This window comes from Kogia breviceps, chromosome 16 (assembly GCF_026419965.1).
Source record: "Kogia breviceps isolate mKogBre1 chromosome 16, mKogBre1 haplotype 1, whole genome shotgun sequence".
Classification (NCBI taxonomy): domain Eukaryota; kingdom Metazoa; phylum Chordata; class Mammalia; order Artiodactyla; family Physeteridae; genus Kogia; species Kogia breviceps.
Window position 1 is genome coordinate 29,410,348 of NC_081325.1, and position 25,104 is coordinate 29,435,451.

General features: G+C 36.6%; 1 long non-coding RNA gene across 1 annotated transcript in view; it reads left to right on the forward strand.

Moving 5' to 3' along the window:
* LOC136792758 (uncharacterized) overlaps positions 1-25,104 on the forward strand; it is a 134,017-nt gene that overhangs the window by 33,315 nt on the left and 75,598 nt on the right. The window contains exon 2 of the long non-coding RNA XR_010837109.1: positions 6,004-6,125. This is a non-coding gene — a long non-coding RNA (uncharacterized lncRNA). The remainder of the gene's footprint in view (positions 1-6,003; positions 6,126-25,104) is intronic.

Consider the following 25,104-nt stretch of genomic DNA (forward strand, 5'->3'; position numbering starts at 1 on the left):
TAGAGCTATTTATATAAACATTTTAGGACAGTGGTGAAATATTTTTAACATGTCACTGCTATGTTTAAGAATATTAACAGTGGACTTCCTTGATGGTGCAGAGTTAAGAATCCACCTGCCAATGCAGGGAGCACAGGTTTGAGCCCTGGTCTGGGAAGATTCCACATGCCTCGGAACAACTAAGCCTGTGCACCACAACTACTGAACCTGCACTCTAGAGCCTGTGAGCCACAACTACTGAAGCCCACGCACCTAGAGCCCATGCTCCACAACAAGAGAAGCCACCACAATGAGAAGCCTGTACAACACAACAAAGAGTAGTCCCCACTTGCCACAACTAGAGAAAGCCAGCATGAAGCACCGAAGACCCACCACAGCCAAAAATAAATAAATAAATTTTAAAAAGAATATTAACAACAAAAACCAGTATCTTCTATGCTAGGCACCGTTCTTAAGTGCTTAATTTCTGAACTAATTTAATCCTCACACCAAGCTAAGTGAGGTGCAACTGTTCTTGTTTCAAAGCCTGGATTCAAACCCAGACATTCTGATTTGAGAGTCTAGGGTCATACCACTTCCACCAAGACCTTTAACTACCTTAATCCACTTAAAACCTTTACCAAGAGCAAACACCATTAAAGAAAACACTGTCACTGAAGTCACCTCTTTCAATGCAAACAAAATCCAAACCTGAATACTTTATTTAATCCAGTGCAATAAATGTATCAGTTGAAATCAACACATTGCTGGACACTTATGTAATATTTTTAAGAACTCTAAAATTATGCAAAGTGCCCTGCAGAGTTCATTGTAGTGAGATTTTTTTCCTATTTAGCTTTTGCACCATTTCCGACCTTAGTGTCTATTACTTTTGGAAGAAAAGAGATGAACTCTGCCTCATTTGTCTTTTTTCAAATATTTGGTATAATTCTTGCCCTGTATAAAAAGGAGAAAAACCTTTCCAAATTGAAAATTTAAAACAACTGTAGAGAAATTATGGGAGAGATGCCCCAAAATTAGGGTAAGAGGTAGGATCATAGCCAGTGGCAAATTTGGAGGACAGAAATAAATAACATATTTCTAAGATATCAGGTATTTCTAACAATGAAACAGAAGTATCTTCAGCACTCTTCTACTTACACTTTTTCAATAAAAATAGAAGCTTCAAACTATCCCATTTAAAGCACTACATATGTGTGAATACCTTATTTTCTGATGTTTGAAGAAGATAACTTAGTTAAGAGTGATTATCTAGTATAGGAATAGAGATACTGATAGGGAATAACAGCCATAGGAACCTAACAACACAAAGGTAGATACTAGTTCCTTAGACATCTTCTTTCCACGAAACATCAAATAATTGAGAAAAACGGTAGGAGTTCTTGTTTCTCTTTTTTTTTTTTTCTTTAAGTATAGTTGATTTATCAAAAAAAAATCCTGATATTTCTGTAGCAGATCTAATGCAGGTATGTGCTATTTCTTCCTAAATATGGAATTTTATTGGAATAAATAATATATATGAAATATATGTGGAATACAGTATGAGGCAGCTTTAGGTTAAGAAGACAATCACTAAGGCAATCATTTTGACCTGCATATTAGCACTCAAGTTTACTTTGAAAGATATCATTTTCAAGCCCTGTAAATCTACATGAATTTGCTTTTATTACATACTAGAAATGGAATGAAAGACCCTCTTGAGACTTCATATTTCCTATCCATAATAGCATATTTTCTTGCAGGATGTGATTTAAAATCACCCCCATGGAGAGAAACACACACTGAATTAAATTAATCCAGTTTAGACTTATTTCAATTGAATTATTTCAACTGGTAAGTAAGATAACTCAGGGCTTAGCTGATTTGGCCTTATTTTAGTAGATAAGGCCCAGAGTTTTCAGAATTTCTAGAATAGAAAGAAACAAATAAAATGTCATATCAAGAAAGAGTTAATATTTCTGTGAGAAATGAAGGATTACTAAATATAAGTTTCAAATCATCCCATAATCATATTAAAAAATAGAGTCATTCAAAGTAACTCTTAAAAATTAAAATCAAGTAAACATAGATTATTATAGAAAATGATAACTTTAGTTACTGAAAATAATACATAATAGAAATGTACTTGTGCAATATTAAAAAGAGCAGTAAGACATGTCTGCAAATTAAAATTTCCTTAATTAATTGTTAGACAAATTTCCTAATTATTGACTTTTTTATACATTTAAATGCAGGCTAAATTTTGAGGTTTAAAGAATGTCTGTATCTCCTAAAGTGAATTATCACCATATTTTATATTTTTTTGCTAGCTGTAATTTCATAAAATTGGGATGTTTTAATCATTTGGATATAAACATATGGTCTAGATAAACTATATATATATATATATTTATCATTATTTATATAGTCATATATAATCTCAATCAACAGGATATAAGACGGAACAGTGTTTCTTTTTTATTCATTAGAAATGTCATGGTTTGACATATTACTTGAAAGATGAATCACACTCTTGTTCCTCATTTAATACATCAAAGTGACATTTGAATAAAATATGACATATTAAAAAAAATCACTCCTCGCAGAAATTAAAGAATTCTACTATTATAGAGAATATAGCTGTTAACTAGGAGAAGCCTCTTAATGTATGGATGAGGTAACTAAGTTAGACTATGTAACTTGATTCAACCATTCAGCTATATACTAGCAGAGTGATGATAGAATGAAAGAATATATAGTCCCAAGTTTTGTCTAAATGCAGTTGTCATTTATATGGTTATCATATTGAAAGGTGTGAATTTATAAACGAAGGATGAGTATTAGTGATGTATTTAACATATATTTATAAATAACCCAATCTGTTTTTCTTCCTAACTAAAAATTTAACTTTTCCATGATTCTCTTAATTTTGAAACTCTCTTTTTATGATTTATTCCCTAATTTGTTACTGAAAGTTTATTAAAACAACAACAATAACAGAATTTACAATCACATTTAATATGACTTTAGAGTTCTATTGGGTACTAATGAAAATTCATCAGATTATTTCCTGAAAATTCATTTATTAGGTAAAATCATCATGTCGTATAACAGATGCTTTTTTTGGAAAGGTCCAAACTTTGGAACAAAGTAGCTAAAAATCAACCTAAGCTAAGAATACTTTGGCCATATTTTAATTATCATTATTTTTACTCTAGAATCCCATTAAATTCACTGAATGTGATGATTTATTTATTGATTTGTCCAATGCATTCATTCATTCAATCATTAAGCTGTCATTCAGTGCCTGTAATGGTGTTGATATGCTTGTAAACATGAGATGTTTAGGACAGTGGTTCTGGCTTTCAAAACTTACATTACACTAGGATGTCTAAGTAATTATAGACAACAAATAAAGTAAACAAGGTACAATACATGTGACCATGACACATATATTAGCATGTTTGAAGACCCTTTGGATGAGGTGGTGCTTGAGGTGAATCCTTTGGAATAAAAATGGACCATTTAAGTGAAGAATATTATGATAGTTTCTGTGCAGGAGTTGGTGAGTTGGTGAAGACCATATGCCAAGTTCTTCAGGACTCTGAGAGCACCTTGTGGTGGCAGGAGTGTTGTCAAAAGACATAGAATTAAAGAATATGAAAATGAGCTTAAGGAACTGGGAGACAGAACTGAAGAGAAAACATGTACCTAACATAAGTTTCTGAAAAAATAATTTTAAAAACTGAGAATCAGCATGCAAAGTGATTGTAGTAGGCAGAACAATGGTACTCTAAAGATATTTACATCTTAGTTCCTGGAACCTGGACTAACTTGCCTTACATGGCAAAGGAGCTTTGAAGATGTGATTATTGGTACAGATCTTGAAATGGTGAGATTATCTTAGATTGTCAGGGTGGTCATCATCTAATCACATGAATCCTTAAAATCAGAAACCTTTCTTGGCTGCTGTCAGAAAAAGATGGAAGAATAATCAAAGAGATGTGGCATTAGAAGGAAGAGACTTGCCCTTGCTAGCCTTGAAGATGGAAGAAGAGGGTCATGAACCAAGAAACGTAGGTGCATCTACAAACTGGGGATAGCCTTGAATTTACAACAAGTAAGAAAGAGGGGACCTCAGTCTTACAACTGCAAGGAACTGAATTCTTCCAATAAACCAAATGGATAAGTAAATTAATGTTCACAAAGCCTCCAGAAAGGAAAGCAGCCCTACCAGTATCTTAATTTTAGCCAACTATATTCATGTCCAACTTCTGACCTAAAGAAGTATAAGGTACTATATTTGTGTTGGTTGTCACTAAATTTGTGATAATTTGTTATGGCAGCAATAAAAGTTAATTCAAAGTTAATACCCCCAAACAGAGGAATAATAGGGCTAAGCAAACCATCATACAGCACAAAGTTGTGAGACAAGAATTCAATCCAGGAACCCCAAAGCAGGGCCCATTATCTTAATAAATTGCATTATTATAATTAAATCCCTAAAAAAACACATTTCTTTTGGGTAACAAAAGATAACTCCAAACTTTCTATACTTACATCTCCAATAAAAACTCAAAGCAAAAATAGTAAAAGCCACAAATTTTCTGGAAAAAAAATTGAAAGATGAAATACATATGTACAACTAAAAAACTACTATTAAGGACCAAACATAAAAATATATAAATATAGAAAACACAAACACATATATTCTCACAGATAACTTCTGGGAAAGTAGAAATCAAAGTCATAATTGCATAGATTAATAATTTATCCAAAAGGATTACTGTTTGGAAAATTTACTTAACTGAAAAGACCAACATCCTCTCCTGTTTTAAAAATCAGAGAAAAATACAAAATTAAGGTTAAATAACTTTTAATATACAGTTGGCTAAAATAAACCTGAATTCTCCCAAATCAAAAACGGAAGTAAAAATATTAAGTGTAAAGCAGTAATAATTTTTAGCTAAAATCACAATTAGCCCTCAGAGCTGCATGTTGGAATTGTTGATGTCCAAGAGGGATAGAACCTTTGGCTTTTGGATTAATAAAAGCATGAAACTTTTTATAGTCCCCCTTTATGTATATGAAGCTAGTAACCTGGAATTTTGAACCTAAAAAAGTATCCACAGCATTGAAAGAACACTAGAAAACATCTAGTCAACTGGCCAAAAAATAATAATAAATTGTGATTTAATGAAAGATATAGATTAAAACCCCACATTTGATCATTGTATACAGCATAACAATCAAAACTGAAACCTAACATCATAGTAAAACAGTAGAACACCAAAGAAAGTAGAAATTTTAAAAGAAAACAGCTAAAAAAGATAAAAATAAAACAGACTTCTCATGAGCAAATATAAATGTCAGAAGCCAATATATTTAGGTCCCTGTAATATTTGAGAGGATAAAGATGATGTTTAGTCTTAGGTTTTATAAATTAGAAAGCATATTAAAATATTTAAGGAAGGAGACTTCTGGCTTCACTCCAGGAAATAGAAAGCTGTAAAGAGATTTTTCTAACAGCCTAAGAATAAGTGTGATAATTTAAAAAATCATTATTTTTCTTGAGTTCACTAGGATGTTCAGAAGACAACAAACTAGCTTGAAATCTAAGGAAATATGAAACATGTGGGGATCCTGGGAACAGAAGACCTTCTGTCCCACATTTCTTTTAGGCAAGACTCCAGCCTCCATGACATTCTCTGAGTTCAAAGGGTGATATGAACAGCTGCTAATCAAGGAAGGAGCAGCCAAGAAACCACCAGAGGTTAGGTTAAGGGACCAGAGAAGCTCATCAAGATTAGGAGACAAACACCTGAGATTAAGGGAGTGCAAGCCCTGCTCATATGCTATTCTTGTCAGAGACCCCACTGTTTGAATGACTGTTATAAAACCATTCATCAAATTCTCTGGGGTTAGGACACATCGTTTTTTGAGGCAGAAGCCTGGTGTGTTCCCCTTTGCCTGGCAAAGCAATAAAGCTATCCTTTTCTACTTCACCCAAAATTCTGTCTCCAGGATTTGATTTGGCACTGGTGTACAGAGAGGCCGAGCTTTTGGTAACAAATCCAAGGCAAGAGAGGGCATGAACACTGGCTCATCCTTGGCTGGGAAGAAAATGGAAGCCTCCTTACAAACAGGTAAGAAGAAGCCAGTTAATGTGTTTGACAAATTTCTAAAGGCTGAAAGTGGGCTAACGCATGTGTATAAAATCTAGTGGGAAAAGTTTACACCTTACAAAACAGGTGGGGAATTTAAGAAAAAAACTATATGAGGTGAGGTGTGTATGGTGGTGTGCTGAATTGGGCGATTGGGATTGACAGGTATACACTGATGTGTATTAAATTGATGACTAATAAGAACCTGCAGTATAAAAAAACAAACAAACAAAAACAACTAATACTAAACTTTCTTTGGGTTATTTGTATGTTAATATAAATGTTTCAGACATTACATGAAATTCCTAAAAATCTTATATATTCTGGTACAATGTTATAAGTCATAATTCTAGTTATTATTTTAAAATGTATATCTCAGAAATAACTAAATTTCCTTGTCAATTGCATTATTATGAACTTTCATCAAATCATTAACCATGATCTTTTTTAAGTCTTTTGTCATTTACAGACAGTTCTGGGTGTACTCTGATGCTTTTGCAAAAATGTTCCTATAAAAGGGTTTCATCTTCAAGTAATTCATGGAAAAGACTGACAAGTACAGGTTTCTGGTAACTGACTATACTGAACAAATAAGCATTTTCAGAACTCTAATGGAAAACTGATGAATTCATAAAAGTGCTAACAAATGATCAAGATAAAAAAAATTAATTACATGGGACTGAGTGAACTGATGAGGATGATTATAATGTTCGTGACTTTCTTTTGAAAAAAAAAAAAAGAATCCTACAAGAACTCAGAGGCAAAAAATATACAAATCAATTTTCACTGCAAAGTAAAGGACCTGTTACAGTGGAGGACTACTGGACTGAATGTCAATATTATGACATAGTATGAGTGTGTTTTGTGTTTGGTAATTGCAATCATTGTTGCTTTTGTTGTGATCATCCATGTACAGTGCTTGGTGTCAGTGTATTTATCTCTTGTAAAAATAAAATACAGTGTGTGTGTGTGTGTGTGTGTGTGTGTGTGTATGTGTGTGAAAAAAGAAAGAAAGGAACACCTGCATGTTTCAGAAAGTAACAGAGAAATTAAATCCAGAGAAATAAAAAAAAAAAAAAAAGAAACTGTATGAAAGGGTCCAAAGGACATGCCCCAAAATCAAAACAAACAAAACTTGGTAATGGAGGTAAAGAAGTCTTTGAAGGAGTTCCTCAGTAGACTTGACACAGTGTGGAAAAACTAAGTCAACTTAATGATAGAACAATAACAATTACTCAAATTGGAACACAAAAAGGAATGAGAGATAAAAAACAAAAAGAGAGAGAGAGAGAACAGATTCCAACAAGTAATGATATAATGATGTCAAATGGTCTATCATATATGAAACTGGAATCCCAAGAGGAGAACATAAACAGGGAAGAAAAAAAAAACAGGAGGTCGAGTCACAATGGCAGTGTGGGAAAACACGAAGTTAGTGTCTCCCCACAACTAGGGCAAATGCTGGTCAGAGCTGGGAGGACTCTGATGCCCAAGAAGACAAGAGGAGCCCCAAAGTGAACAGGTAGGACATAGGGGGACTGGAAGGGAGGAGAATGGAGGCCAGACAGGATTGGCGCCCCTGAGGCAAGGGAGCTCAGGAGAGGCAGGTGGGAGTGACTCTCTGGGAAGAGTGGGAGAGGAGTGGAGTGCGATCGTCCCGCTCACTTGGGCCGGGGAGCCTGCTGAACAACCAAGTAGGTACCCCCCTCCAAATCCCCATTCAGGCCATGTGAATCCTGGGTGCATAGGAGGCAGGCTGGGGAGATTGGGATAGGCTGGCAGGAGGGGCCACCCAGGAGGAGCATGAAAAGAGTAGAGGGTGTTTGTCCCACCCACTTGAGCCCAGGAAGCCTGCTATGCTCTCAGGTGAGGTTCCCTTCCCTCTGAGACCAGGGGTGGGGGCACGCCTGGGCCTCTTCTGTTCTCTGAGCCTAAGCCCCAACCCCCACAGCCCGCAGGGACTTTTACAGCCCTGTGTGTCCTGAGCATTCACTCTGTGACCATGACTGCCCAAACCTCACTCTTGCTTAGGCCCTGGCCTCCACAGCCAAGGCCTTTTCCCCAATTTTTTTTTTCTTTTTCTTCCTACTCTTTTTCATTACTGTGGTACTGATGTACTTTCTGTTTGTTGATTCCTCTATATTTTAATTTTTATATTCTTTCTAACATATCTGTTAGTTTCCTAGTCTAATTTTATTTTTCACATTGTTATTGTTCTTTTTTTTTTTTTTTTTTTTGCCACCCTACATGGCTTGTGGGATGTTGGTTCACGAGTGTGGGGTCAGGCTGAAGTTCCTGCAGTGGGAGCTCCAAATATGAACTACTGGACTAACAGAGAACCTCAGAGCCCAGGGAATATTCATCAGAGTGAGGTCTCATGGAGTTACTCATCTCAGCACCAAGACCCATCTCTACACAATAGCCTACAAACTCCAGTGTTGGAAGCCTCAGGCCAACCAACCAGTAAGACAGGAACACAAGCTCACTCATTAAAAAAAAAAAAAAAAAAGGGCTTCCCTGGTGGCGCAGTGGTTGAGAATCCGCCTGCCGATGCAGGAGACATGGGTTCGTGCCCTGGTCCGGGAAGATCCCACATGCCGCGGAGCAACTAAGCCCGTGAGCCATGGCCGCTGAGCCTGTGCGTCCGGAGCCTGTGCTCTGCAACGGGAGAGGCCACAACAGTGAGAGGCCCGCATACCGCATTAAAAAAAAAAAAAAAAAAAAAAAAGGCAAAAATTATGTCACAGATGAAGGAGCAAATATAAACCTACAAGACCAAATAAATGAAGAGGAAATAGGCAACCTACCTGAAAAATAATGCAGAGTAATGATAATAAAGATGATCTGGAATCTCACAAATATGATGGAGGCACAGATTGAGAAAATACAAGAAATGTTTAACAAAGATCTAGAAGAACTAAAAAACAGAGATGAACAACATGATAACTGAAATGAAAAATACACTAGAAGGAATTAATAACAGAATATCTGAGGCAGAAGAACGAATAATTAAGGTGGAAGACAAAAAGGTGGAAATAACTGCCAAAGAGCAGAATAAAGAAAAAAGAATGAAAGCAATTGAAGACAATCTCAGAGACCTCTGAGACAATGCTAAACAAACCACCATTCAAATTGTAGTGATCCCAGAAGAAAAAGAGAAAAGGAAATGGTCTGAAAAATATTTGAAGAGATTATACTTGAAAACTGTCCTAACATGGGAAAGGAAATAGTCACCCAAGTCCAGGAAGCACAGAGAATCTTATACAGGATAAACCCTAGGAAAAACACATCAAGATATATATTAATCAAACTAACAAAAGTTAAATTCAAAGAAAACATATTAAAAGCAACAAGGGAAAAACAAAAAATAACATATGAGGGAATCCCCATAAGGTCATCAGCTGGGGGGAAGTGAGAGTAGCATTGACATACATACACTACTGAATGTAAAATAGTTGACAGGTGGGATGTAGCACATAGCAAAGGGAGATCAGCTCGGTGCTTTGAGATGACCTAGAGTGGTAGGATAGGGAGGATTGGAGGGAGGCTCAAGATGGAGGGGATATGGGGACATGTGTATGCATATAGCTGATTCACTTTGTTGTGAAACAGAAACTAACACATCATTGTGAAGCAATTATACTCCAATAAAGATCTATTAATTTTTATTTTTTTAAAACAGAAAAAAAAAAGAAAGATGTTAGCTCTTCTCTAAATTTTTGTTAAAATTCAACTGTGGAGCCACCTGGTCCTGGACTTCTATTTGTTGGAAGATTTTTAATCACAGTTTCAATTTAAGGGCTTGTGATTGGTCAGTTTATATTTTCTATTTCTTCCTGCTTCAGTCTTGGAAGGTTGTGCTTTTCTAGGAATTTGTCAGTTTCTTTCAGTTTGCCCATTTTATTGGCATAGAGTTGCTTGTGGTAATCTCTCATGATCCTTTGTATTTCTGCAGTTTCAGTTATACTTCTCCTTCTTCATTTCTAATTCTATTGATTTGAGTGTTCTCCCTTTTTTTCTTGATAGGTCTGGCTAATGGTTTATCAATTGTGTTTAACTTCTCAAAGAAACATTTTTTAGCTTTATTGATCTTTGCTATTGTTTCTTTCATTTCTTTTTCATTTATTTCTGATCTGATCTTATGATTTCTGTCCTTCTGCTAACTTTTTCTCAAACTCTTCAAACTGTAGCAGAGGGAGGAACACTCCCAAACTCATTCTACAAGGCCACCATCACCCTGATATTAAAACCAGACAAAGACGTCACAGAGAAAGAAAACTATAGGCCAATATCACTGATGAACATAGATACAAACATCTTCAACAAAATACTAGCAAACAGAATCCAACAGCACATTTAAAGGAGTATACAACATGATCAAGTGGGGTATATCCCGGGAATACAAGGATTCTTCAATATATGCAAATCAATCAATGTGATACACCATATCAACAAAATGAAGAATAAAAACCATATGATCATCTCAATAGATGCAGAAAAAGCTTTTAACAAAATTCAACACCCATTTAAGATAAAACATCTCCAGAAAATAGGCATAGAGGGAACTTACCTCAATATAATAAAGGCCATATGTGACAAACTCACAGCCAACATCATCTTCAATGGTGAGAAACTGAAACCATTTCAACTAAGATCAGGAACAAGACAAGATTGCCCACTCTCACCACTCTTATTCAACATTGTTTTGGAAGTTTTAGCAACAGCAATCAGAGAAGAAAAAGAAATAAAAGGAATCCAAATTGGAAAAGAAATAAAGTTGTCACTGTTTGCAGATGACATCATACTATACATTGAGAATTCTAAGATGCTACTAGAAAATTACTAGAGCTAAACAATGAATTTGGTGAAGTAGCAGGATACAAAATTAATGCACAGAAATCTCTTGCATTACTATACACTAATGACAAAACAACTGAAAGTGAAATTGAGGAAACAGTCCCATTTACCATTGCAACCAAAAGTTTAAAATACCTGGGAATAAACCTATGTAAGGAGACAAAGGACTGTATGCAGAAAACTATAAGACTGATGAACAAATTGAAGCTGATACAAACAGATGGAGAGATATACCATGTTCTTGGATTGAAAGAATTAACATTGTGAAAATGACTCTACTACCCAAAGCAATCTACAGATTCAATGCAATCCCTATCAAACTATCGCTGACATTTTTCACAGAACTAGAACAAAATGTTTCACAATTGGTATGGAAACCAAAAAGACCCCAATTAGCCAAAGCAAACTTGAGAAATAAAAAAGAAGCTGAAAGAATCAGGCCCCCTGGACTTCAGACTATATTACAAAGCTACAGCTATCAAGACAGTATGGTACTGGCACAAAACCAGAAATATACATCAATGGAACAGGATAGAAAGCCCAGAGATAAACCCACACACTTATGGTCACCTTATCTTTGATAAAGGAGACAAGAATATACAATGGGGAAAGAGAGCCTCTTCAATGAGTGCCGCTGGGAAGGTGGACAGCTACATGTAAAAGAATGCAATTAGAACACTCCCTAACACCATACACACACACAAAAAAAAAAACCCTCAAAATGTATTAAAGACCTAAATGTAAGTCCAGACACTATCAAACTCTTAGAGGAAAACATAGGCAGAACACTCTATGACATAAATCACAGCAAGATCCTTTTTGACCCACCTCCTAGAGAAATGGAAATAAAAACAAAAATAAACAAATAGGACCTAATGAAACTTGAAAGTTTTTTCACAGCAAAGGAAACCATAAAGAAGATGAAAAGACAACCTTCATAATGGGAGAAAATATTTGCAAATGAAGCAACTGACAAAGGATTAATCTCCAAAATTTATAAGCAACTCATGCAGCTCAATAACAAAAAAAAAAACAACCCAATCCAAAAATGGGCAGAAGAACTAAATAGACATTTCTCCAAAGAAGATATACAGATTGCCAGCAAACACATGAAAGAATGCTCAACATCATTAATCATTAGAGAAATGCAAATCAAAACTACAATGAGATATCATCTCACACCAGTCAGATTGGCCATCATCAAAAACTCTAGAAACAATAAATGCTGGAGAGGGTGTGGAGAAAAGGGAACACTCTTGCACTGCTGGTGGGAATGTAAATTGATACAGCCACTATGGAGAACAGTAAAAAAACTAGTAAAAAACTAAAAATAGAACTACCATACGACCCTGCAATCCCACTACTGGGCATATACCCTGAGAAAACCATAATTCAAAAAGAGTCATGCACCAAAATGTTCATTGCAGCTCTATTTACGATAGCCAAGACATGGAAGCAACCTAAGTGTCCATCGAGAGATGAATGGATAAAAAAGATGTGACACATATATACAATGAATTATTACTGAGACATAAAAAGAAACGAAATTGAGTTATTTGTAGTGAAATGGATGGCCCTAGATTGTGTCATAGAGATGAAGTAAGTCAGAAAGAGAACAAGAAATACTGTATCCTAACACATATATATGGAATCAAAAAAAAAAAAAAAGTGGTTCTGAAAAACCTAGAGGCAGGACAGGAATAAAGACGTAGACATAGAGAATGGACTTAAGGACACGGGGAGGGAGAAGGGTAACCTGGGATGAAGTGAGAGAGTGGAATTGAAATATATGCACTACCAAATGTAACAGCTAGTGGGAAGCAGCTGCATAGCACAGGGAGATCAGCTCAGTGTTTTGTGACCACCTAGTAGGGTGGAATATGAAGGGTAGGAGGGAGGGAGATGTAATAGGGAGGAGATATGAGGATATATGTATATGTATAGCTGATTCACTCTCTTATAAAGCAGAAACTAACACACCATTGTAAAGCAATTATACTCCAATAAAGATGTTAAAGGAAAAATGTAACAACAGAAAACAAAAAAACAAACAAAAAAAGAAACAAAACAAAAAATGAAAAGAAAATTAAAAAACAAAGCAGAAAACATGGGAAGAAATAACAGTTCTGATTTTCCAATAGTGATGAAAATCCTCAAAATACAATTCAAGAAACTCAGAGACCCAGGTAGAATAAATATCCCCCAAAAGCACATGAAGCTATATTATATTCAAGCAGCTAAAAATCCATGTAATATGAATAGCTTTGCTGTAGTCAATAAAAAAAGAATGTTCCACAGAGAAAAACAAAGATAAGAAATATAGCATATTTCTCATTTTAAAAATATGAGACAGAATATTGAAATATATAAAATGAAACACAGACATACATACACTCAAAAGGCTAACCCATAGGAAAATATATTTCAAAAATGAATAAGAAATAAAGACTGTTCCAGAAAAACACAAACTGAGAGAATTCATTACCAGCAGGCCTGCTGTACAAAAGTGTTGTAGATATTTCTTCAGAAGTATTACAATACCGGTTAAGAGTCTGTGTCTATCTGAAAACTAAGATCTCTGACAATGGTTAAAATGAAGGTACGTATGGAAATTTTTTTTGATTATTGTTATTATTATTTTTATTTTTTACTATTTTAGTTTTTTCTTTATATCTATTTATTTATTCATTTTTTGGCTGTGTCGGGTCTTAGTTTTAGCACACAGGCTCTTTGCTGTGGTGCACAGACCTCTCTCTAGTTGTGGTCCACAGGCTCCAGACCATGCAAGCTCAGTAGTTACTGTGCAGGGGCTCTGTATTTGTGGCATGCAACCTCTCTAGTTGTGGAACATTGGCTCAGTAGTTTTGGCCCATGGGCCTATTTGCCCCATGGCATGTGGGATCTTAGTTCCCTGACAGGGGATCAAACCAGCATCCCCTGCATTGCAAAACCAATTCTAAACCACTGGACCACCAGGGAAGTCCCTATTATTATTATTTTAAACCTCTAAAAAATAGTGGAGAATTAAAAAAAATCTATTCTAATTACATTGAGCTTTCAATCGGAGATTTTTAGTGTTCAGTCCAGCAGGATTTTATGTAATTATTAAACTGACAGTTTTGGCTTTGCCCCTTTTTGTTGTTGTTCTCTTGTTTCTTCTCTCTTGATTTCATTTCAGTTAATTGTTTTTTTCTCTTTTTTAAGAATTCTACTTATTTGATTTGCTTTTCATTATCTGTATCACTGTTAGTCATTTAGGAACTAGTCTGTCCATCAGAAACAAAATACATCTCTCAAACTTTGTTAGGTTAAGCCCTACAGTTTATGGTGCTTCCTTGTTTCTATATCCTACCAGAATGTGATTAAACCATGAGAAGACAAGAAAAGTTTTGTGTGCCTCAGGGGTGGTGTGTGAGAAGGGGGATGTAGGAGCACATGTAAATGTAGGAACATATTTGTTATCATTTTCTTTAAAATTGTCTCCCAATGTTTGTCCTCTACCACAAAGACTTCTTAAACATGTGGACAAATTATAAGGTTTTATAAATGGATTAAAACTGTTCATTTGTTTTTAGTTTTTTTTTTTGTTTTTTTTTTAATAAATTTATTTATTTATTTATTTATTTATTTTGGCTGTGTTGGGTCTTCGTTTCTGTGCAAGGGCTTTCTCTAGTTGTGGCAAGCGGGGACCACTCTTCATCGCGGTGCGCGGGCCTCTCACTGTCGCGGCCTCTCTTGTTGCAGAGCTCAGGCTCCAGACGCGCAGGCTCAGTAGTTGTGGCTCACGGGCCCAGTTGCCCCGCGGCATGTGGGATCTTCCCGGACCAGGGCTCGAACCCGTGTCCCCTGCATTGGCAGGCCGATTCTTAACCGCTGCGCCACCAGGGAAGCCCCTGTTTTTAGTTTTTGAAAATGTTTATAATCATACTATCACAGCCAAAGTGTCATGACATTTAAAATTAGTGGTAAGGGAAGGTTTTCCAAAACACATTGTTTACTGTGTTTTTAAATACTTTGCATTACTTGTTAGTGATACTCTCTTAAGGGCTATAATGGATAGAATGTAAGGATTTTCTCTGACTACAAGGCTTGTTTAAAGTGAAGTACAAAATTATTTTTTTTCACTTTGATTCATTTACACAGTTTTGCAAGGAGATAGAAGAAGATGATGAGAATTGACCTAGAAGCACGTTTTTCTCCCTGTCTTTTTTTTAATTTTTTTAACATCTTTATTGAAGTATATCTGTTTTACAATAGTGTGTTAGTTTTTCCTTTACAACAAAGTGAATCAGTTATACATATACATATGTTCCCATATATCTTCCCTCTTGCATCAGCCTCCCTCCCACCCTCCCTATTCCACCCCTCTAGGTGGTCACAAAGCACAGATGTGATCTCCCTGTGCTATGTGGCAGCTTCCCACTAGCTATCTAATTTACATTTGATAGTGTATATATGTCCCTGCCACTCTCTCACTTCATCACAGCTTACCCTTCCCCCTCCCCATATTCTCAAGTCCATGTTCTAGTAAGTCTGTGTTTTATTCCCGTCCTACCACTAATCTCTTCATGACATTTTTTTTTTCCCTTAGAGTCCATATATATGTGTTAGCATACAGTATTTTTTTTTTTCCTCTTCTGACTTACTTCACTCTGTGTGACAGACTCCAGGTCTATCCACCTCATTATAAATAACTCAGTTTCATTTCATTTTATAGCTGAGTAATATTCCATTGTATATATGTGCCACACCTTCTTTATCCATTCATCTGTTGATGGACACTTAGGTTGCTTCCATGTACTGGGTATTGTAAATAGAGCTGCAATGAACATTTTGGTGCATGACTCTTTTTGAATTATGGTTTTCTCAGGGTATATGCCCAGTAGTGGGATTGCAGGGTCGTATGGTAGTTCTATTTTTAGTTTTTTACTAGTTTTTTTACTGTTCTCCATAGTGGCTGTATCAATTTACATTCCCACCAGCAGTGCAAGAGTGTTCCCTTTTCTCCACACCCTCTCCAGCATTTATTGTTTCTAGAGTTTTTGATGATGGCCAATCTGACTGGTGTGAGATGATATCTCATTGTAGTTTTGATTTGCATTTCTCTAATGATTAATGATGTTGAGCATTCTTTCATGTGTTTGCTGGCAATCTGTATATCTTCTTTGGAGAAATGTCTATTTAGTTCTTCTGCCCATTTTTGGATTGGGTTGTTTGTTTTTTTGTTATTGAGCTGCATGAGTTGCTTATAAATTTTGGAGATTAATCCTTTGTCAGTTGCTTCATTTGCAAATATTTTCTCCCATTATGAAGGTTGTCTTTTCATCTTCTTTATGGTTTCCTTTGCTGTGAAAAAACTTTCAAGTTTCATTAGGTCCTATTTGTTTATTTTTGTTTTTATTTCCATTTCTCTAGGAGGTGGGTCAAAAAGGATCTTGCTGTGATTTATGTCATAGAGTGTTCTGCCTATGTTTTCCTCTAAGAGTTTGATAGTGTCTGGACTTACATTTAGGTCTTTAATACATTTTGAGGGTTTTTTTTTTTTGTGTGTGTATGGTGTTAGGGAGTGTTCTAATTGCATTCTTTTACATGTAGCTGTCCACCTTCCCAGCGGCACTCATTGAAGAGGCTCTCTTTCCCCATTGTATATTCTTGTCTCCTTTATCAAAGATAAGGTGACCATAAGTGTGTGGGTTTATCTCTGGGCTTTCTATCCTGTTCCATTGATGTATATTTCTGGTTTTGTGCCAGTACCATACTGTCTTGATAGCTGTAGCTTTGTAATATAGTCTGAAGTCCAGGGGGCCTGATTCTTTCAGCTTCTTTTTTATTTCTCAAGTTTGCTTTGGCTAATTGGGGTCTTTTTGGTTTCCATACCAATTGTGAAACATTTTGTTCTAGTTCTGTGAAAAATGTCAGCGATAGTTTGATAGGGATTGCATTGAATCTGTAGATTGCTTTGGGTAGTAGAGTCATTTTCACAATGTTGATTCTTCCAATCCAAGAACATGGTATATTTCTCCACCTATTTGTATCATCTTTAATTTCTTTCATCAGTGTCTTATAGTTTTCTGCATACAAGTATTTTGTCTCCTTAGGTAGGTTTATTCCTAGATATTTTATTCTTTTTGTTGCAATGGTAAATGTGAGTGTTTTCTTAATTTCACTCTCAGATTTTTCATCATTAGTGTATAAGAATGCCAGAGGTTTCTGTGCATTAATTTTGTATCCTGCAACTTTAACAAATTCATTCATTAGCTCTAGTAGTTTTCTGGTAGCATCCTTAGGTTTCTCTATGTATAGTATCATGTCATCTGCAAACAGTGACAGCTTTACTTCTTCTTTTCCAATTTGGATTCCTTTTATTTCTTTTTTTTCTCTGATTGCTGTTGCTAGAACTTCCAAAACTTTGTTGAATAAGAGTGGTGAGAGTGGGCAACCTTGTCTTGTTCCTGATCTTAGTTGAAATGGTTTCAGTTTTTCACCATTGAGAACGATGCTAGCTGTGGGTTTGTCATATATGGCCTTTATTATGTTGAGGAAAGTTCCCTGTATGCCTACTTTCTGTAGGGTTTTTATCATAAATGAGTGTTGAATTTTGTCAAAAGCCTTCTCTGCATCTATTGAGATGATCATATGGTTTTTCTGCTTCAGATTGTTGATATGGTGTATCACGTTGATTGATTTGCGTATATTGAAGAATCCTTGCATTCCTGGAATAAACCCCACTTGATCATGGTATATGATCCTGTTAATGTGCTGTTGGATTCTGTTTGCTAGTATTTTGTTGAGGATTTTTGCATCTATGTTCATCAGTGATATTGGCCTATAGTTTCATTTCTTTGTGATGTCTTTGTCTGCTTTTGGTATCAGGGTGATGGTGGCCTCATAGAATGAGTTTGGGAGTGTTCCTCCCTCTGCTATCTGTTGGAAGAGTTTGAGAAGGATAGGTGTTAGCTCTTCTCTAAATGTTTGATAGAATTCGCCTGTGAAGCCATCTGGTCCTGGGCTTTTGTTTGTTGGAAGATTTTTAATCACAGTTTCAATTTCAGTGCTTGTGATTGGTCTGTTCATATTTTCTATTTCTTCCTGGTTCAGTCTTGGCAGGTTTTGCATTTCTAAGAATTTGTCCATTTCTTCCAGGTTGTCAATTTTATTGGCATAGAGTTGCTTGTAGTAATCTCTAATAATCTTTTGTATTTCTGCAGAGTCAGTTGTTACATCTCCTTTTTCATTTCTAATTCTATTGATTTGAGTCTTCTCCCTGTTTTTCTTGATGAGTCTGGCTACTGGTTTATCAATTTTATTTATCTTCTCAAAGAACCAGCTTTTAGTTTTATTGATCTTTGCTATTGTTTCCTTCATTTCTTTTTCATTTATTTCTGATCTGATCTTCATGATTTCTTTCCTTCTGCTCAATTTGGCTTTTTTTTTTTGTTCTTCTTTCTCTAATTGCTTTAAGTGCAAAGTTAGGTTGTTTATTCGAGATGTTTCCTGTTTCTTAATGTATGATTCTATTGCTATAAACTTGCCTCTTAGAATTGCTTTTGCTGTATCCCATTGGCTTTGGGTCGTCGTGTCTCCATTGTCATTTGTTTCTAAGTATTTTTTGATTTCCTCTTTGATTTCTTCATTGATCACTTCGTTATTAAGTAGTGTATTGTTTAGCCTCCATGTGTTTGTATTTTTTACAGATCTTTTCCTGTAATTGATATCTAGTCTCATAGCATTGTGGTTGGAAAAGATACTTGATGTGCTTTCAATTTTTTTAAATTTGGCAAGGCTAGACTTGTGACCCAATATATGATCGATCCTGGAGAATGTTCCATGAGCAGTTGAGAAAAATGGGTATTCTGTTGTTTTTGGATGGAATGTCCTATAAATATCAATTAAGTCCATTTTTTGTAATGTATCATTTAAAGCTTGTGTTTCCTTATTTATTTTCATTTTGGATGATCTGTCCATTGGTGACAGTGGGGTGTTAAAGTCCCCTACTATAATTGTGTTATTGTCGATTTCCCCTTTTAAGGCTGTTAGTATTTGCCTTATGTATTGAGGTGCTCCTATGTTGGGTGCATAAATATTTACAATTGTTATATCTTCTTCATGGATCGATCCCTTGATCATTATGTAGTGTCCTTCTTTGTCTCTTGTAATAGTTTTTATTTTAAAGTCTATTTTGTCTGATATGAGAATTGCTACTCCATCTTTCTTCTGATTTCCATTTGCATGGAATATCTTTTTCCATCCCTTTACTTTCAGTCTGTATGGGTCCCTAGGTTTGAAGTGGGTCTCTTGTAGACAGCATATATATGGGTCTTGTTTTTGTATCCATTCAGCCAGTCTGTGTCTTTTGGTGGGAGCATTTAATCCATTTACATTTAAGGTAATTATCGATATGTATGTTCCTATTACCATTTACTTAATTGTTTCAGGTTGTTCTTGTAGGTCTTTTCCTTCTCTTATGTTTCTTGCCTAGAGAAGTTCCTTTAGCATTTGTTGTAAAGCTGGTTTGGTGGTGCTGAACTCTCTCCGCTTTTGCTTGTCTGTAAAGGTTTTAATTTCTCCATCAAATCTGAATGAGATCCTTGCTGGGTAGAGTAATCTTGGTTGTAGGTTTTTTTCCTTCATCACTTTAAATATGTCCTGCCACTCCCTTCTGGCTTGTAGAGTTTCTGCTGAAAGATCAGATGTTAACCTTATGGGGAGTCCTTTGTGTGTTATTTGTTTATTTTCCCTTGCTGCTTTTAATATGTTTTCTTTGTATTTAATTTTTGACAGTTTGATTATTATGTGTCTTGGCGTGTTTCTCCTTGGGTTTATCCTGTATGGGACTCTCTGTGCTTCCTGGACTTGATTGACTATTTCCTTTCCTATATTTGGGAAGTTTTCAACTATAACCTCTTCAAATATTTTCTCAATCCCTTTCTTTTTCTCTTCTTCTTCTGGGACCCCTATAATTCAAATGTTGGTGCGTTTAATGTTGTCCCAGAGGTCTCTGAGACTGTCTTCAGTTCTTTTCATTCTTTTTTCTTTCTTATGCTCTGCAGTAGTTATTTCCACTATTTTATCTTCCAGGTCACTTATCCGTCCTTCTGCCTCAGTTATTCTGCTATTGATCCCATCTAGAGTATTTTTCATTGCAATTATTGTGTTGCTCATCGTTGCTTGCTTCCTCTTTATTTCTTCTAGGTCCTTGTTAACTGTTTCTTGCAATTTGTCTCCTCTATTTCCAAGATTTTGAATCATCTTTACTATCATTATTCTGAATCATTCTTATTATTCTTATTATTCTTATTATTCCTCTTCATTTGTTAGGTCTGGTGTGTTTTTTTCTTGCTCCTTCATCTGCTGTGTGTTTTTCTGTCTTCTCATTTCACTTATCTTACTGTATTTGGGGTCTCCTTTTTGCATGCTGCAGGTTCGTAGTTCCTGTTGTTTTTGGTGGCTGTCCCCAGTGGCTAAGGTTGGTTCAGTGGGTTGAGTAGGTTTCCTGGTTGGGGGGACTAGTGCCTCTGTTCTGGTAGATGAGGCTGGATCTTGTCTTTCTGGTGGGGAGGTCCACATCTGGTGGTGTGTTTGGGGGTGTTGGTAGCCTTATTATGATTTTAGGCAGCCTCTCTGCTAATGGATGGGGCTGTAGACCTGTCTTGCTCTTTTTTGGGGATAGGGTGTCCAGCACTGTTTGTTGCTGGTCCTTGAGTGAAGCTGGGTCTTGGTGTTGAGATGGCGATCTCTGGGAGATTTTCGCCGTTTGATATTGCGTGGAGCTGAGAGGTCTCTTGTGGACTAGTGTCTTGAGGTTGGTTCTCCCACCTCAGAGACACAGCCCTGGTGCCTGGCTGGGGCGCCAAGATCCTTTAATACACACGGCTCAAAATAAAAGGGAGAAAAAATAGAAAGGAAAGAAAAGGAAGGAAGGAAGGAGGGAAGGAGGGAAGGAAGAAAGGAAGGATGAAATGAAGGAAGGAAGAAAGCAAGAAAGGAAGGAAGGAAGGTGGAGAGTAAGAAAGGGAGGAAGGAAGAGAGGAAGGGGGGAAGGAAGGAAGAAAGGAGGGAAGGAGGGAAGAAAGGAAGAAAGAAAGGGAGAAGACAAAATAAAGTAGGATAAAGTATAGTTATTAAAATAAAAAATAATTATTAAGAAGAAAAATTTCTATTAAAAAAAAAAAAAAAAAAAACAGAAAAACGGGTCGGTCTATCCCTAGGACAAATGGTGAAAGCAAAGCTATACAGACAAAATCTCACAGAGCTGCACACACATACGCACTCACAAAAAGAAAAAAGGGGAAAATAATAGTATATCTTGCTCCCAAAATCCACCTCCTCAACTTGGGATGATTGGTTGTCTATTCAGGTTTTCCACAGATGCAGGGCACTTCAAGTTGATTGTGGAGCTTTAATCCGCTGCTTCTCAGGCTGCTGGGAGAGACCTCCCCCTCTCCTCTTTGTTCATACAGCTGCTGGGGTTCAGCTTTGGACTTGGCGCCGCCTCTGCGTGTAGGTCATCCGAGGGCGTCTGCCCTTCGCTCAGACAGGAGGAGGTTAAAGGAGCAGTTGATTCGGGGGCTCCAGCTCACTCAGGCTGGGGGGAAGGAGTGGCACGGGTGCGGGGCATGTCCGCGGCTACGGAGGCCGACAGGACACTGCACAGGCCCAAGTTGCACCACGCGTTCTCCTGGGGAAGCTGTCCCTGAATCCCGGGACCCCGGCACTGGAGGGCTGCACGGGCTCCCGGGAGGGCCGGTGTGGAGAGTGACTTGTGCTCACACACAGGCCTCTTGGTGGCGGTAGCAGCAACCTTAGCGTTCCACACCCGTCTCTACTGTCTGTGCCGACAGCCACGGCTCGCATCCGTTTCTGGAGCTCCTTTATGCAGTGCTCTTAATCCCCTCTCCTCACGCCCGAAGAATCAAAGAGGCAAGAAAAAGTCTCTTGTCTCTTCGGCAGCTCCACGCCCGTTTCTGGGGCTCCTTTAGGCGGTGCGCTTAATCCCCTCTCCTCGTGCCCAGGAAGCAAAGAGGGAATAAAATGTCTCTTGCCTCTTCGGCAGCTCCAGACTTCAACCGGACTCCCTCCCGGCCAGCCGTGGCGTACTAACCCCTTCAGGCTGTTTTCACTCTGCCAACTCCAGACCTTTCCCTGGGATCCGACTGAAGCCCGAGCCTCAGCTCCCGGCCCCCACCCGCTCCGGCGGGGGAGCAGACAAGCCTCTCGGGCTGGTGAGTGCCGGTCGGCACCGATCCTCTGTGAGGGAATATCTCCGCTTTGCCCTCCGCACCCTGTGGCTGTGCTCTCCTCCGTGGCTCCGGAGCTTCCCCCTCTGCCGCCCTCCACAGTCTCCGCCCGCGAAGGGGCCTCTAGTGTGTGGGAGTATTTCCTCCTTCACGGCTCCCTCCCACTGGTGTAGGTCCCGTCCCTATTCTTTGTCTCTGTTTATTCTTTTTTCTTTTGCCCTAGCCAGGTATGTGGGGAGTTTCTTGCCTTTTGGGAGGTCTGAGGTCTTCTGCCAGCATTCGGTACGTGTTCTATAGGAGAAGTTCCACGTGTAGATGTATTTCTGATGTCTCTGTGAGGAGGAAGGAGATCTCCGCATCTTACTCTTCCGCCATCTTTAAGCCGTTCTCCTCTCCCTGTCTTTATCAGGAAGTATTTTAGCCTTCTTCAGTTCGATTTATTTGCTCTAGCTTTGGCATTATTTTCTGTAAGAGGGATGGAGCAGTGTTTTCTGTTCTAATGGAGACATAATATTCTCTTTTGTAATCTTGCCAGTAAGTATAATATGAATAGGTAACAGAGATCAATTAAATTTTGACTCTTCTTAAATCATATGAGTAGAGAGATATTAAAAGTTTAAGAAATTTATTATTTGGAGTTCTGTATTAGAGGAAAATAACCATATTCTTATAGTATAAAGAGTTGTATAGCAACTAGCTTTTGAATGAATTTGATTTACAGCGTGAATTAGTAAATATGCTATATTGTCTTGTATTTAGCAAATTATATTTAACTCACTGAAAATACTTTTCTAAAAAAAAGGATGTTAAAGATACCTGAATATTTCATTCATTCTTGTTGATTCTTTTGTTCCCTGGCAGCATAAACAATTGATAACTCTGAATGACTGCTCCACTTTCCCTTAAATATTTATTGGTGTTTCCTTTGTGGTATTTCTGCCTTCTGACTTTTTTCTCCTTTCATTTGCCAGTTTCTGTCTTACAGTTTTTTATTCGGCCAAATTTAAGACATTTTTCTGTATTCCCTCCTAAAATATACGCCTTCAACTATTTTTTCATTTAAACCTGTAAGTTCATTGTTCACTTTTTACCAAAAAACTACATATTACTTTTTCCTATAACATTATTCCTTGCTCTCAAAAATCACTGGTATTTATAATTATTTTAACCACCATAATATTCTTTTTTTGCTAAAATTATCAAATATATAATCTGGATAAAATAACTTTATTACATCTTTGTTCATTTTTCAAACCAAACAGAAATGAGACTACATTGCGGTTAGTAAAAATATGATTAACATTCCTTTTAGTTATTTTCCATTTTCATGCTGCTTTGAAACTTCTGTTACCTTGAAATAGTAGAAAAAATTGCCAACATACTAAATGGCTTTAGTTCTTTAATACTCGTTTATATAAGTAATAAAGGAAGTATCCATGAATTACTAAAAATATTTCTTCGAGGGATAGTATCTTAATTTTTTAATGACAGTAGATCTGGAAAGTAAAACGTTAAGCTTAAAACTTTGCATAGTTGAAGTATTCATTTAAGTTTCAGAATGTCTTTGTAATTAAAGGTTCTAGGTTCAGAAGACAAAAGCCAAATTTACACTGCTGGCTTTACTATTGTCAAGATGTTACTATTTCTACATAGTGTAGTAAAGGACAATAACTAATGATGAAAAACAAATATATATCTTGGAACTTGCACAGAAGTCTCTAAGACCACAGTAAAACCATTAGTCTAAAGCTGTGCATCACAAGAACAAAAACCAAATGCATCTAAATTTGTAAATTATCATGCCTTTTTTCAAAGAGCTTTCAGATCATCTCTATGAAGTAGTTAAATTTTGTCACTCTAAGATTCGGAAACGATCTGAGTCTCACCAACTGATATCTGCCTTATGTCTACAACATCCCCATCAAGTGTTCAGAAAGACTAATTGAGAAACTTTGATGATAAGGAGTTCATTAGTCCTTCAATCAACATCTTTGCACAGCTTAGTGAGTCTTCTAAGCCTTACTTAAAGCAGGATCCTACCTTCATTAGAATTGTTTAAGGTCATTTAAAACAGTGGAATCTCAGTGGTCAAGGTGGCTTTTATTTTGCAGAATTTATGTCAACAAAGGATATTTCGAATTTGCAATAATGATCAGTACAAAGAGAAAATTTTTCATATTTTGGTAAAATTTTTATAAAGAAATTCTGTCATATTTTCATTGACAGATATTACTTACACTGCCAAAATAGCTATGTTTTCTCTTGACAGCAAATATTATCAAGAAGAGTTAAGTAGGACTTCCCTGGGTGTCCAGTGGTTAGGCTCTGCTTTTCCACCATAGGGGGCTTTGGTTTGTTCCCTGGTCAGGGAAGTTCTGCATGCTGTGAAGTGCAGGCAAAAAAAGAAAAGTTAAGTGAAAGCTCCCTAAATGTGGTGATTATAAGTTTTTCATTGCTGTAAACTTTAAAAGCTAAGAACTCTGTTTTACATAATATTTAATAATGACAGGGAATTTAGAGCTCTCTGTTTTCCTTTTTCATAACCTATTTACCCTAAATATAGCCATCTTACACCAGAAAAAATACATAATTTAATAATTATCTATACATAGATAATAAGAAAGAACATACATATTTTTTCCTCAGTTGGCAAATATCCACATCTATATATGTGATATTTATGTAACAATAGCATCTTGACATTTGGAGAATTTCTACTAGAACAAACCATGTTGTGTTGAGGACTGTGAATCACAAATACTCTCTTGCCACAGAGATAGATTGATTACACAGGTGATATAATCAACATTCGCCATTTGAAGGGCCATAAATATGTGGATTATGCTTTGTTTGGAATCTTGTGTTAG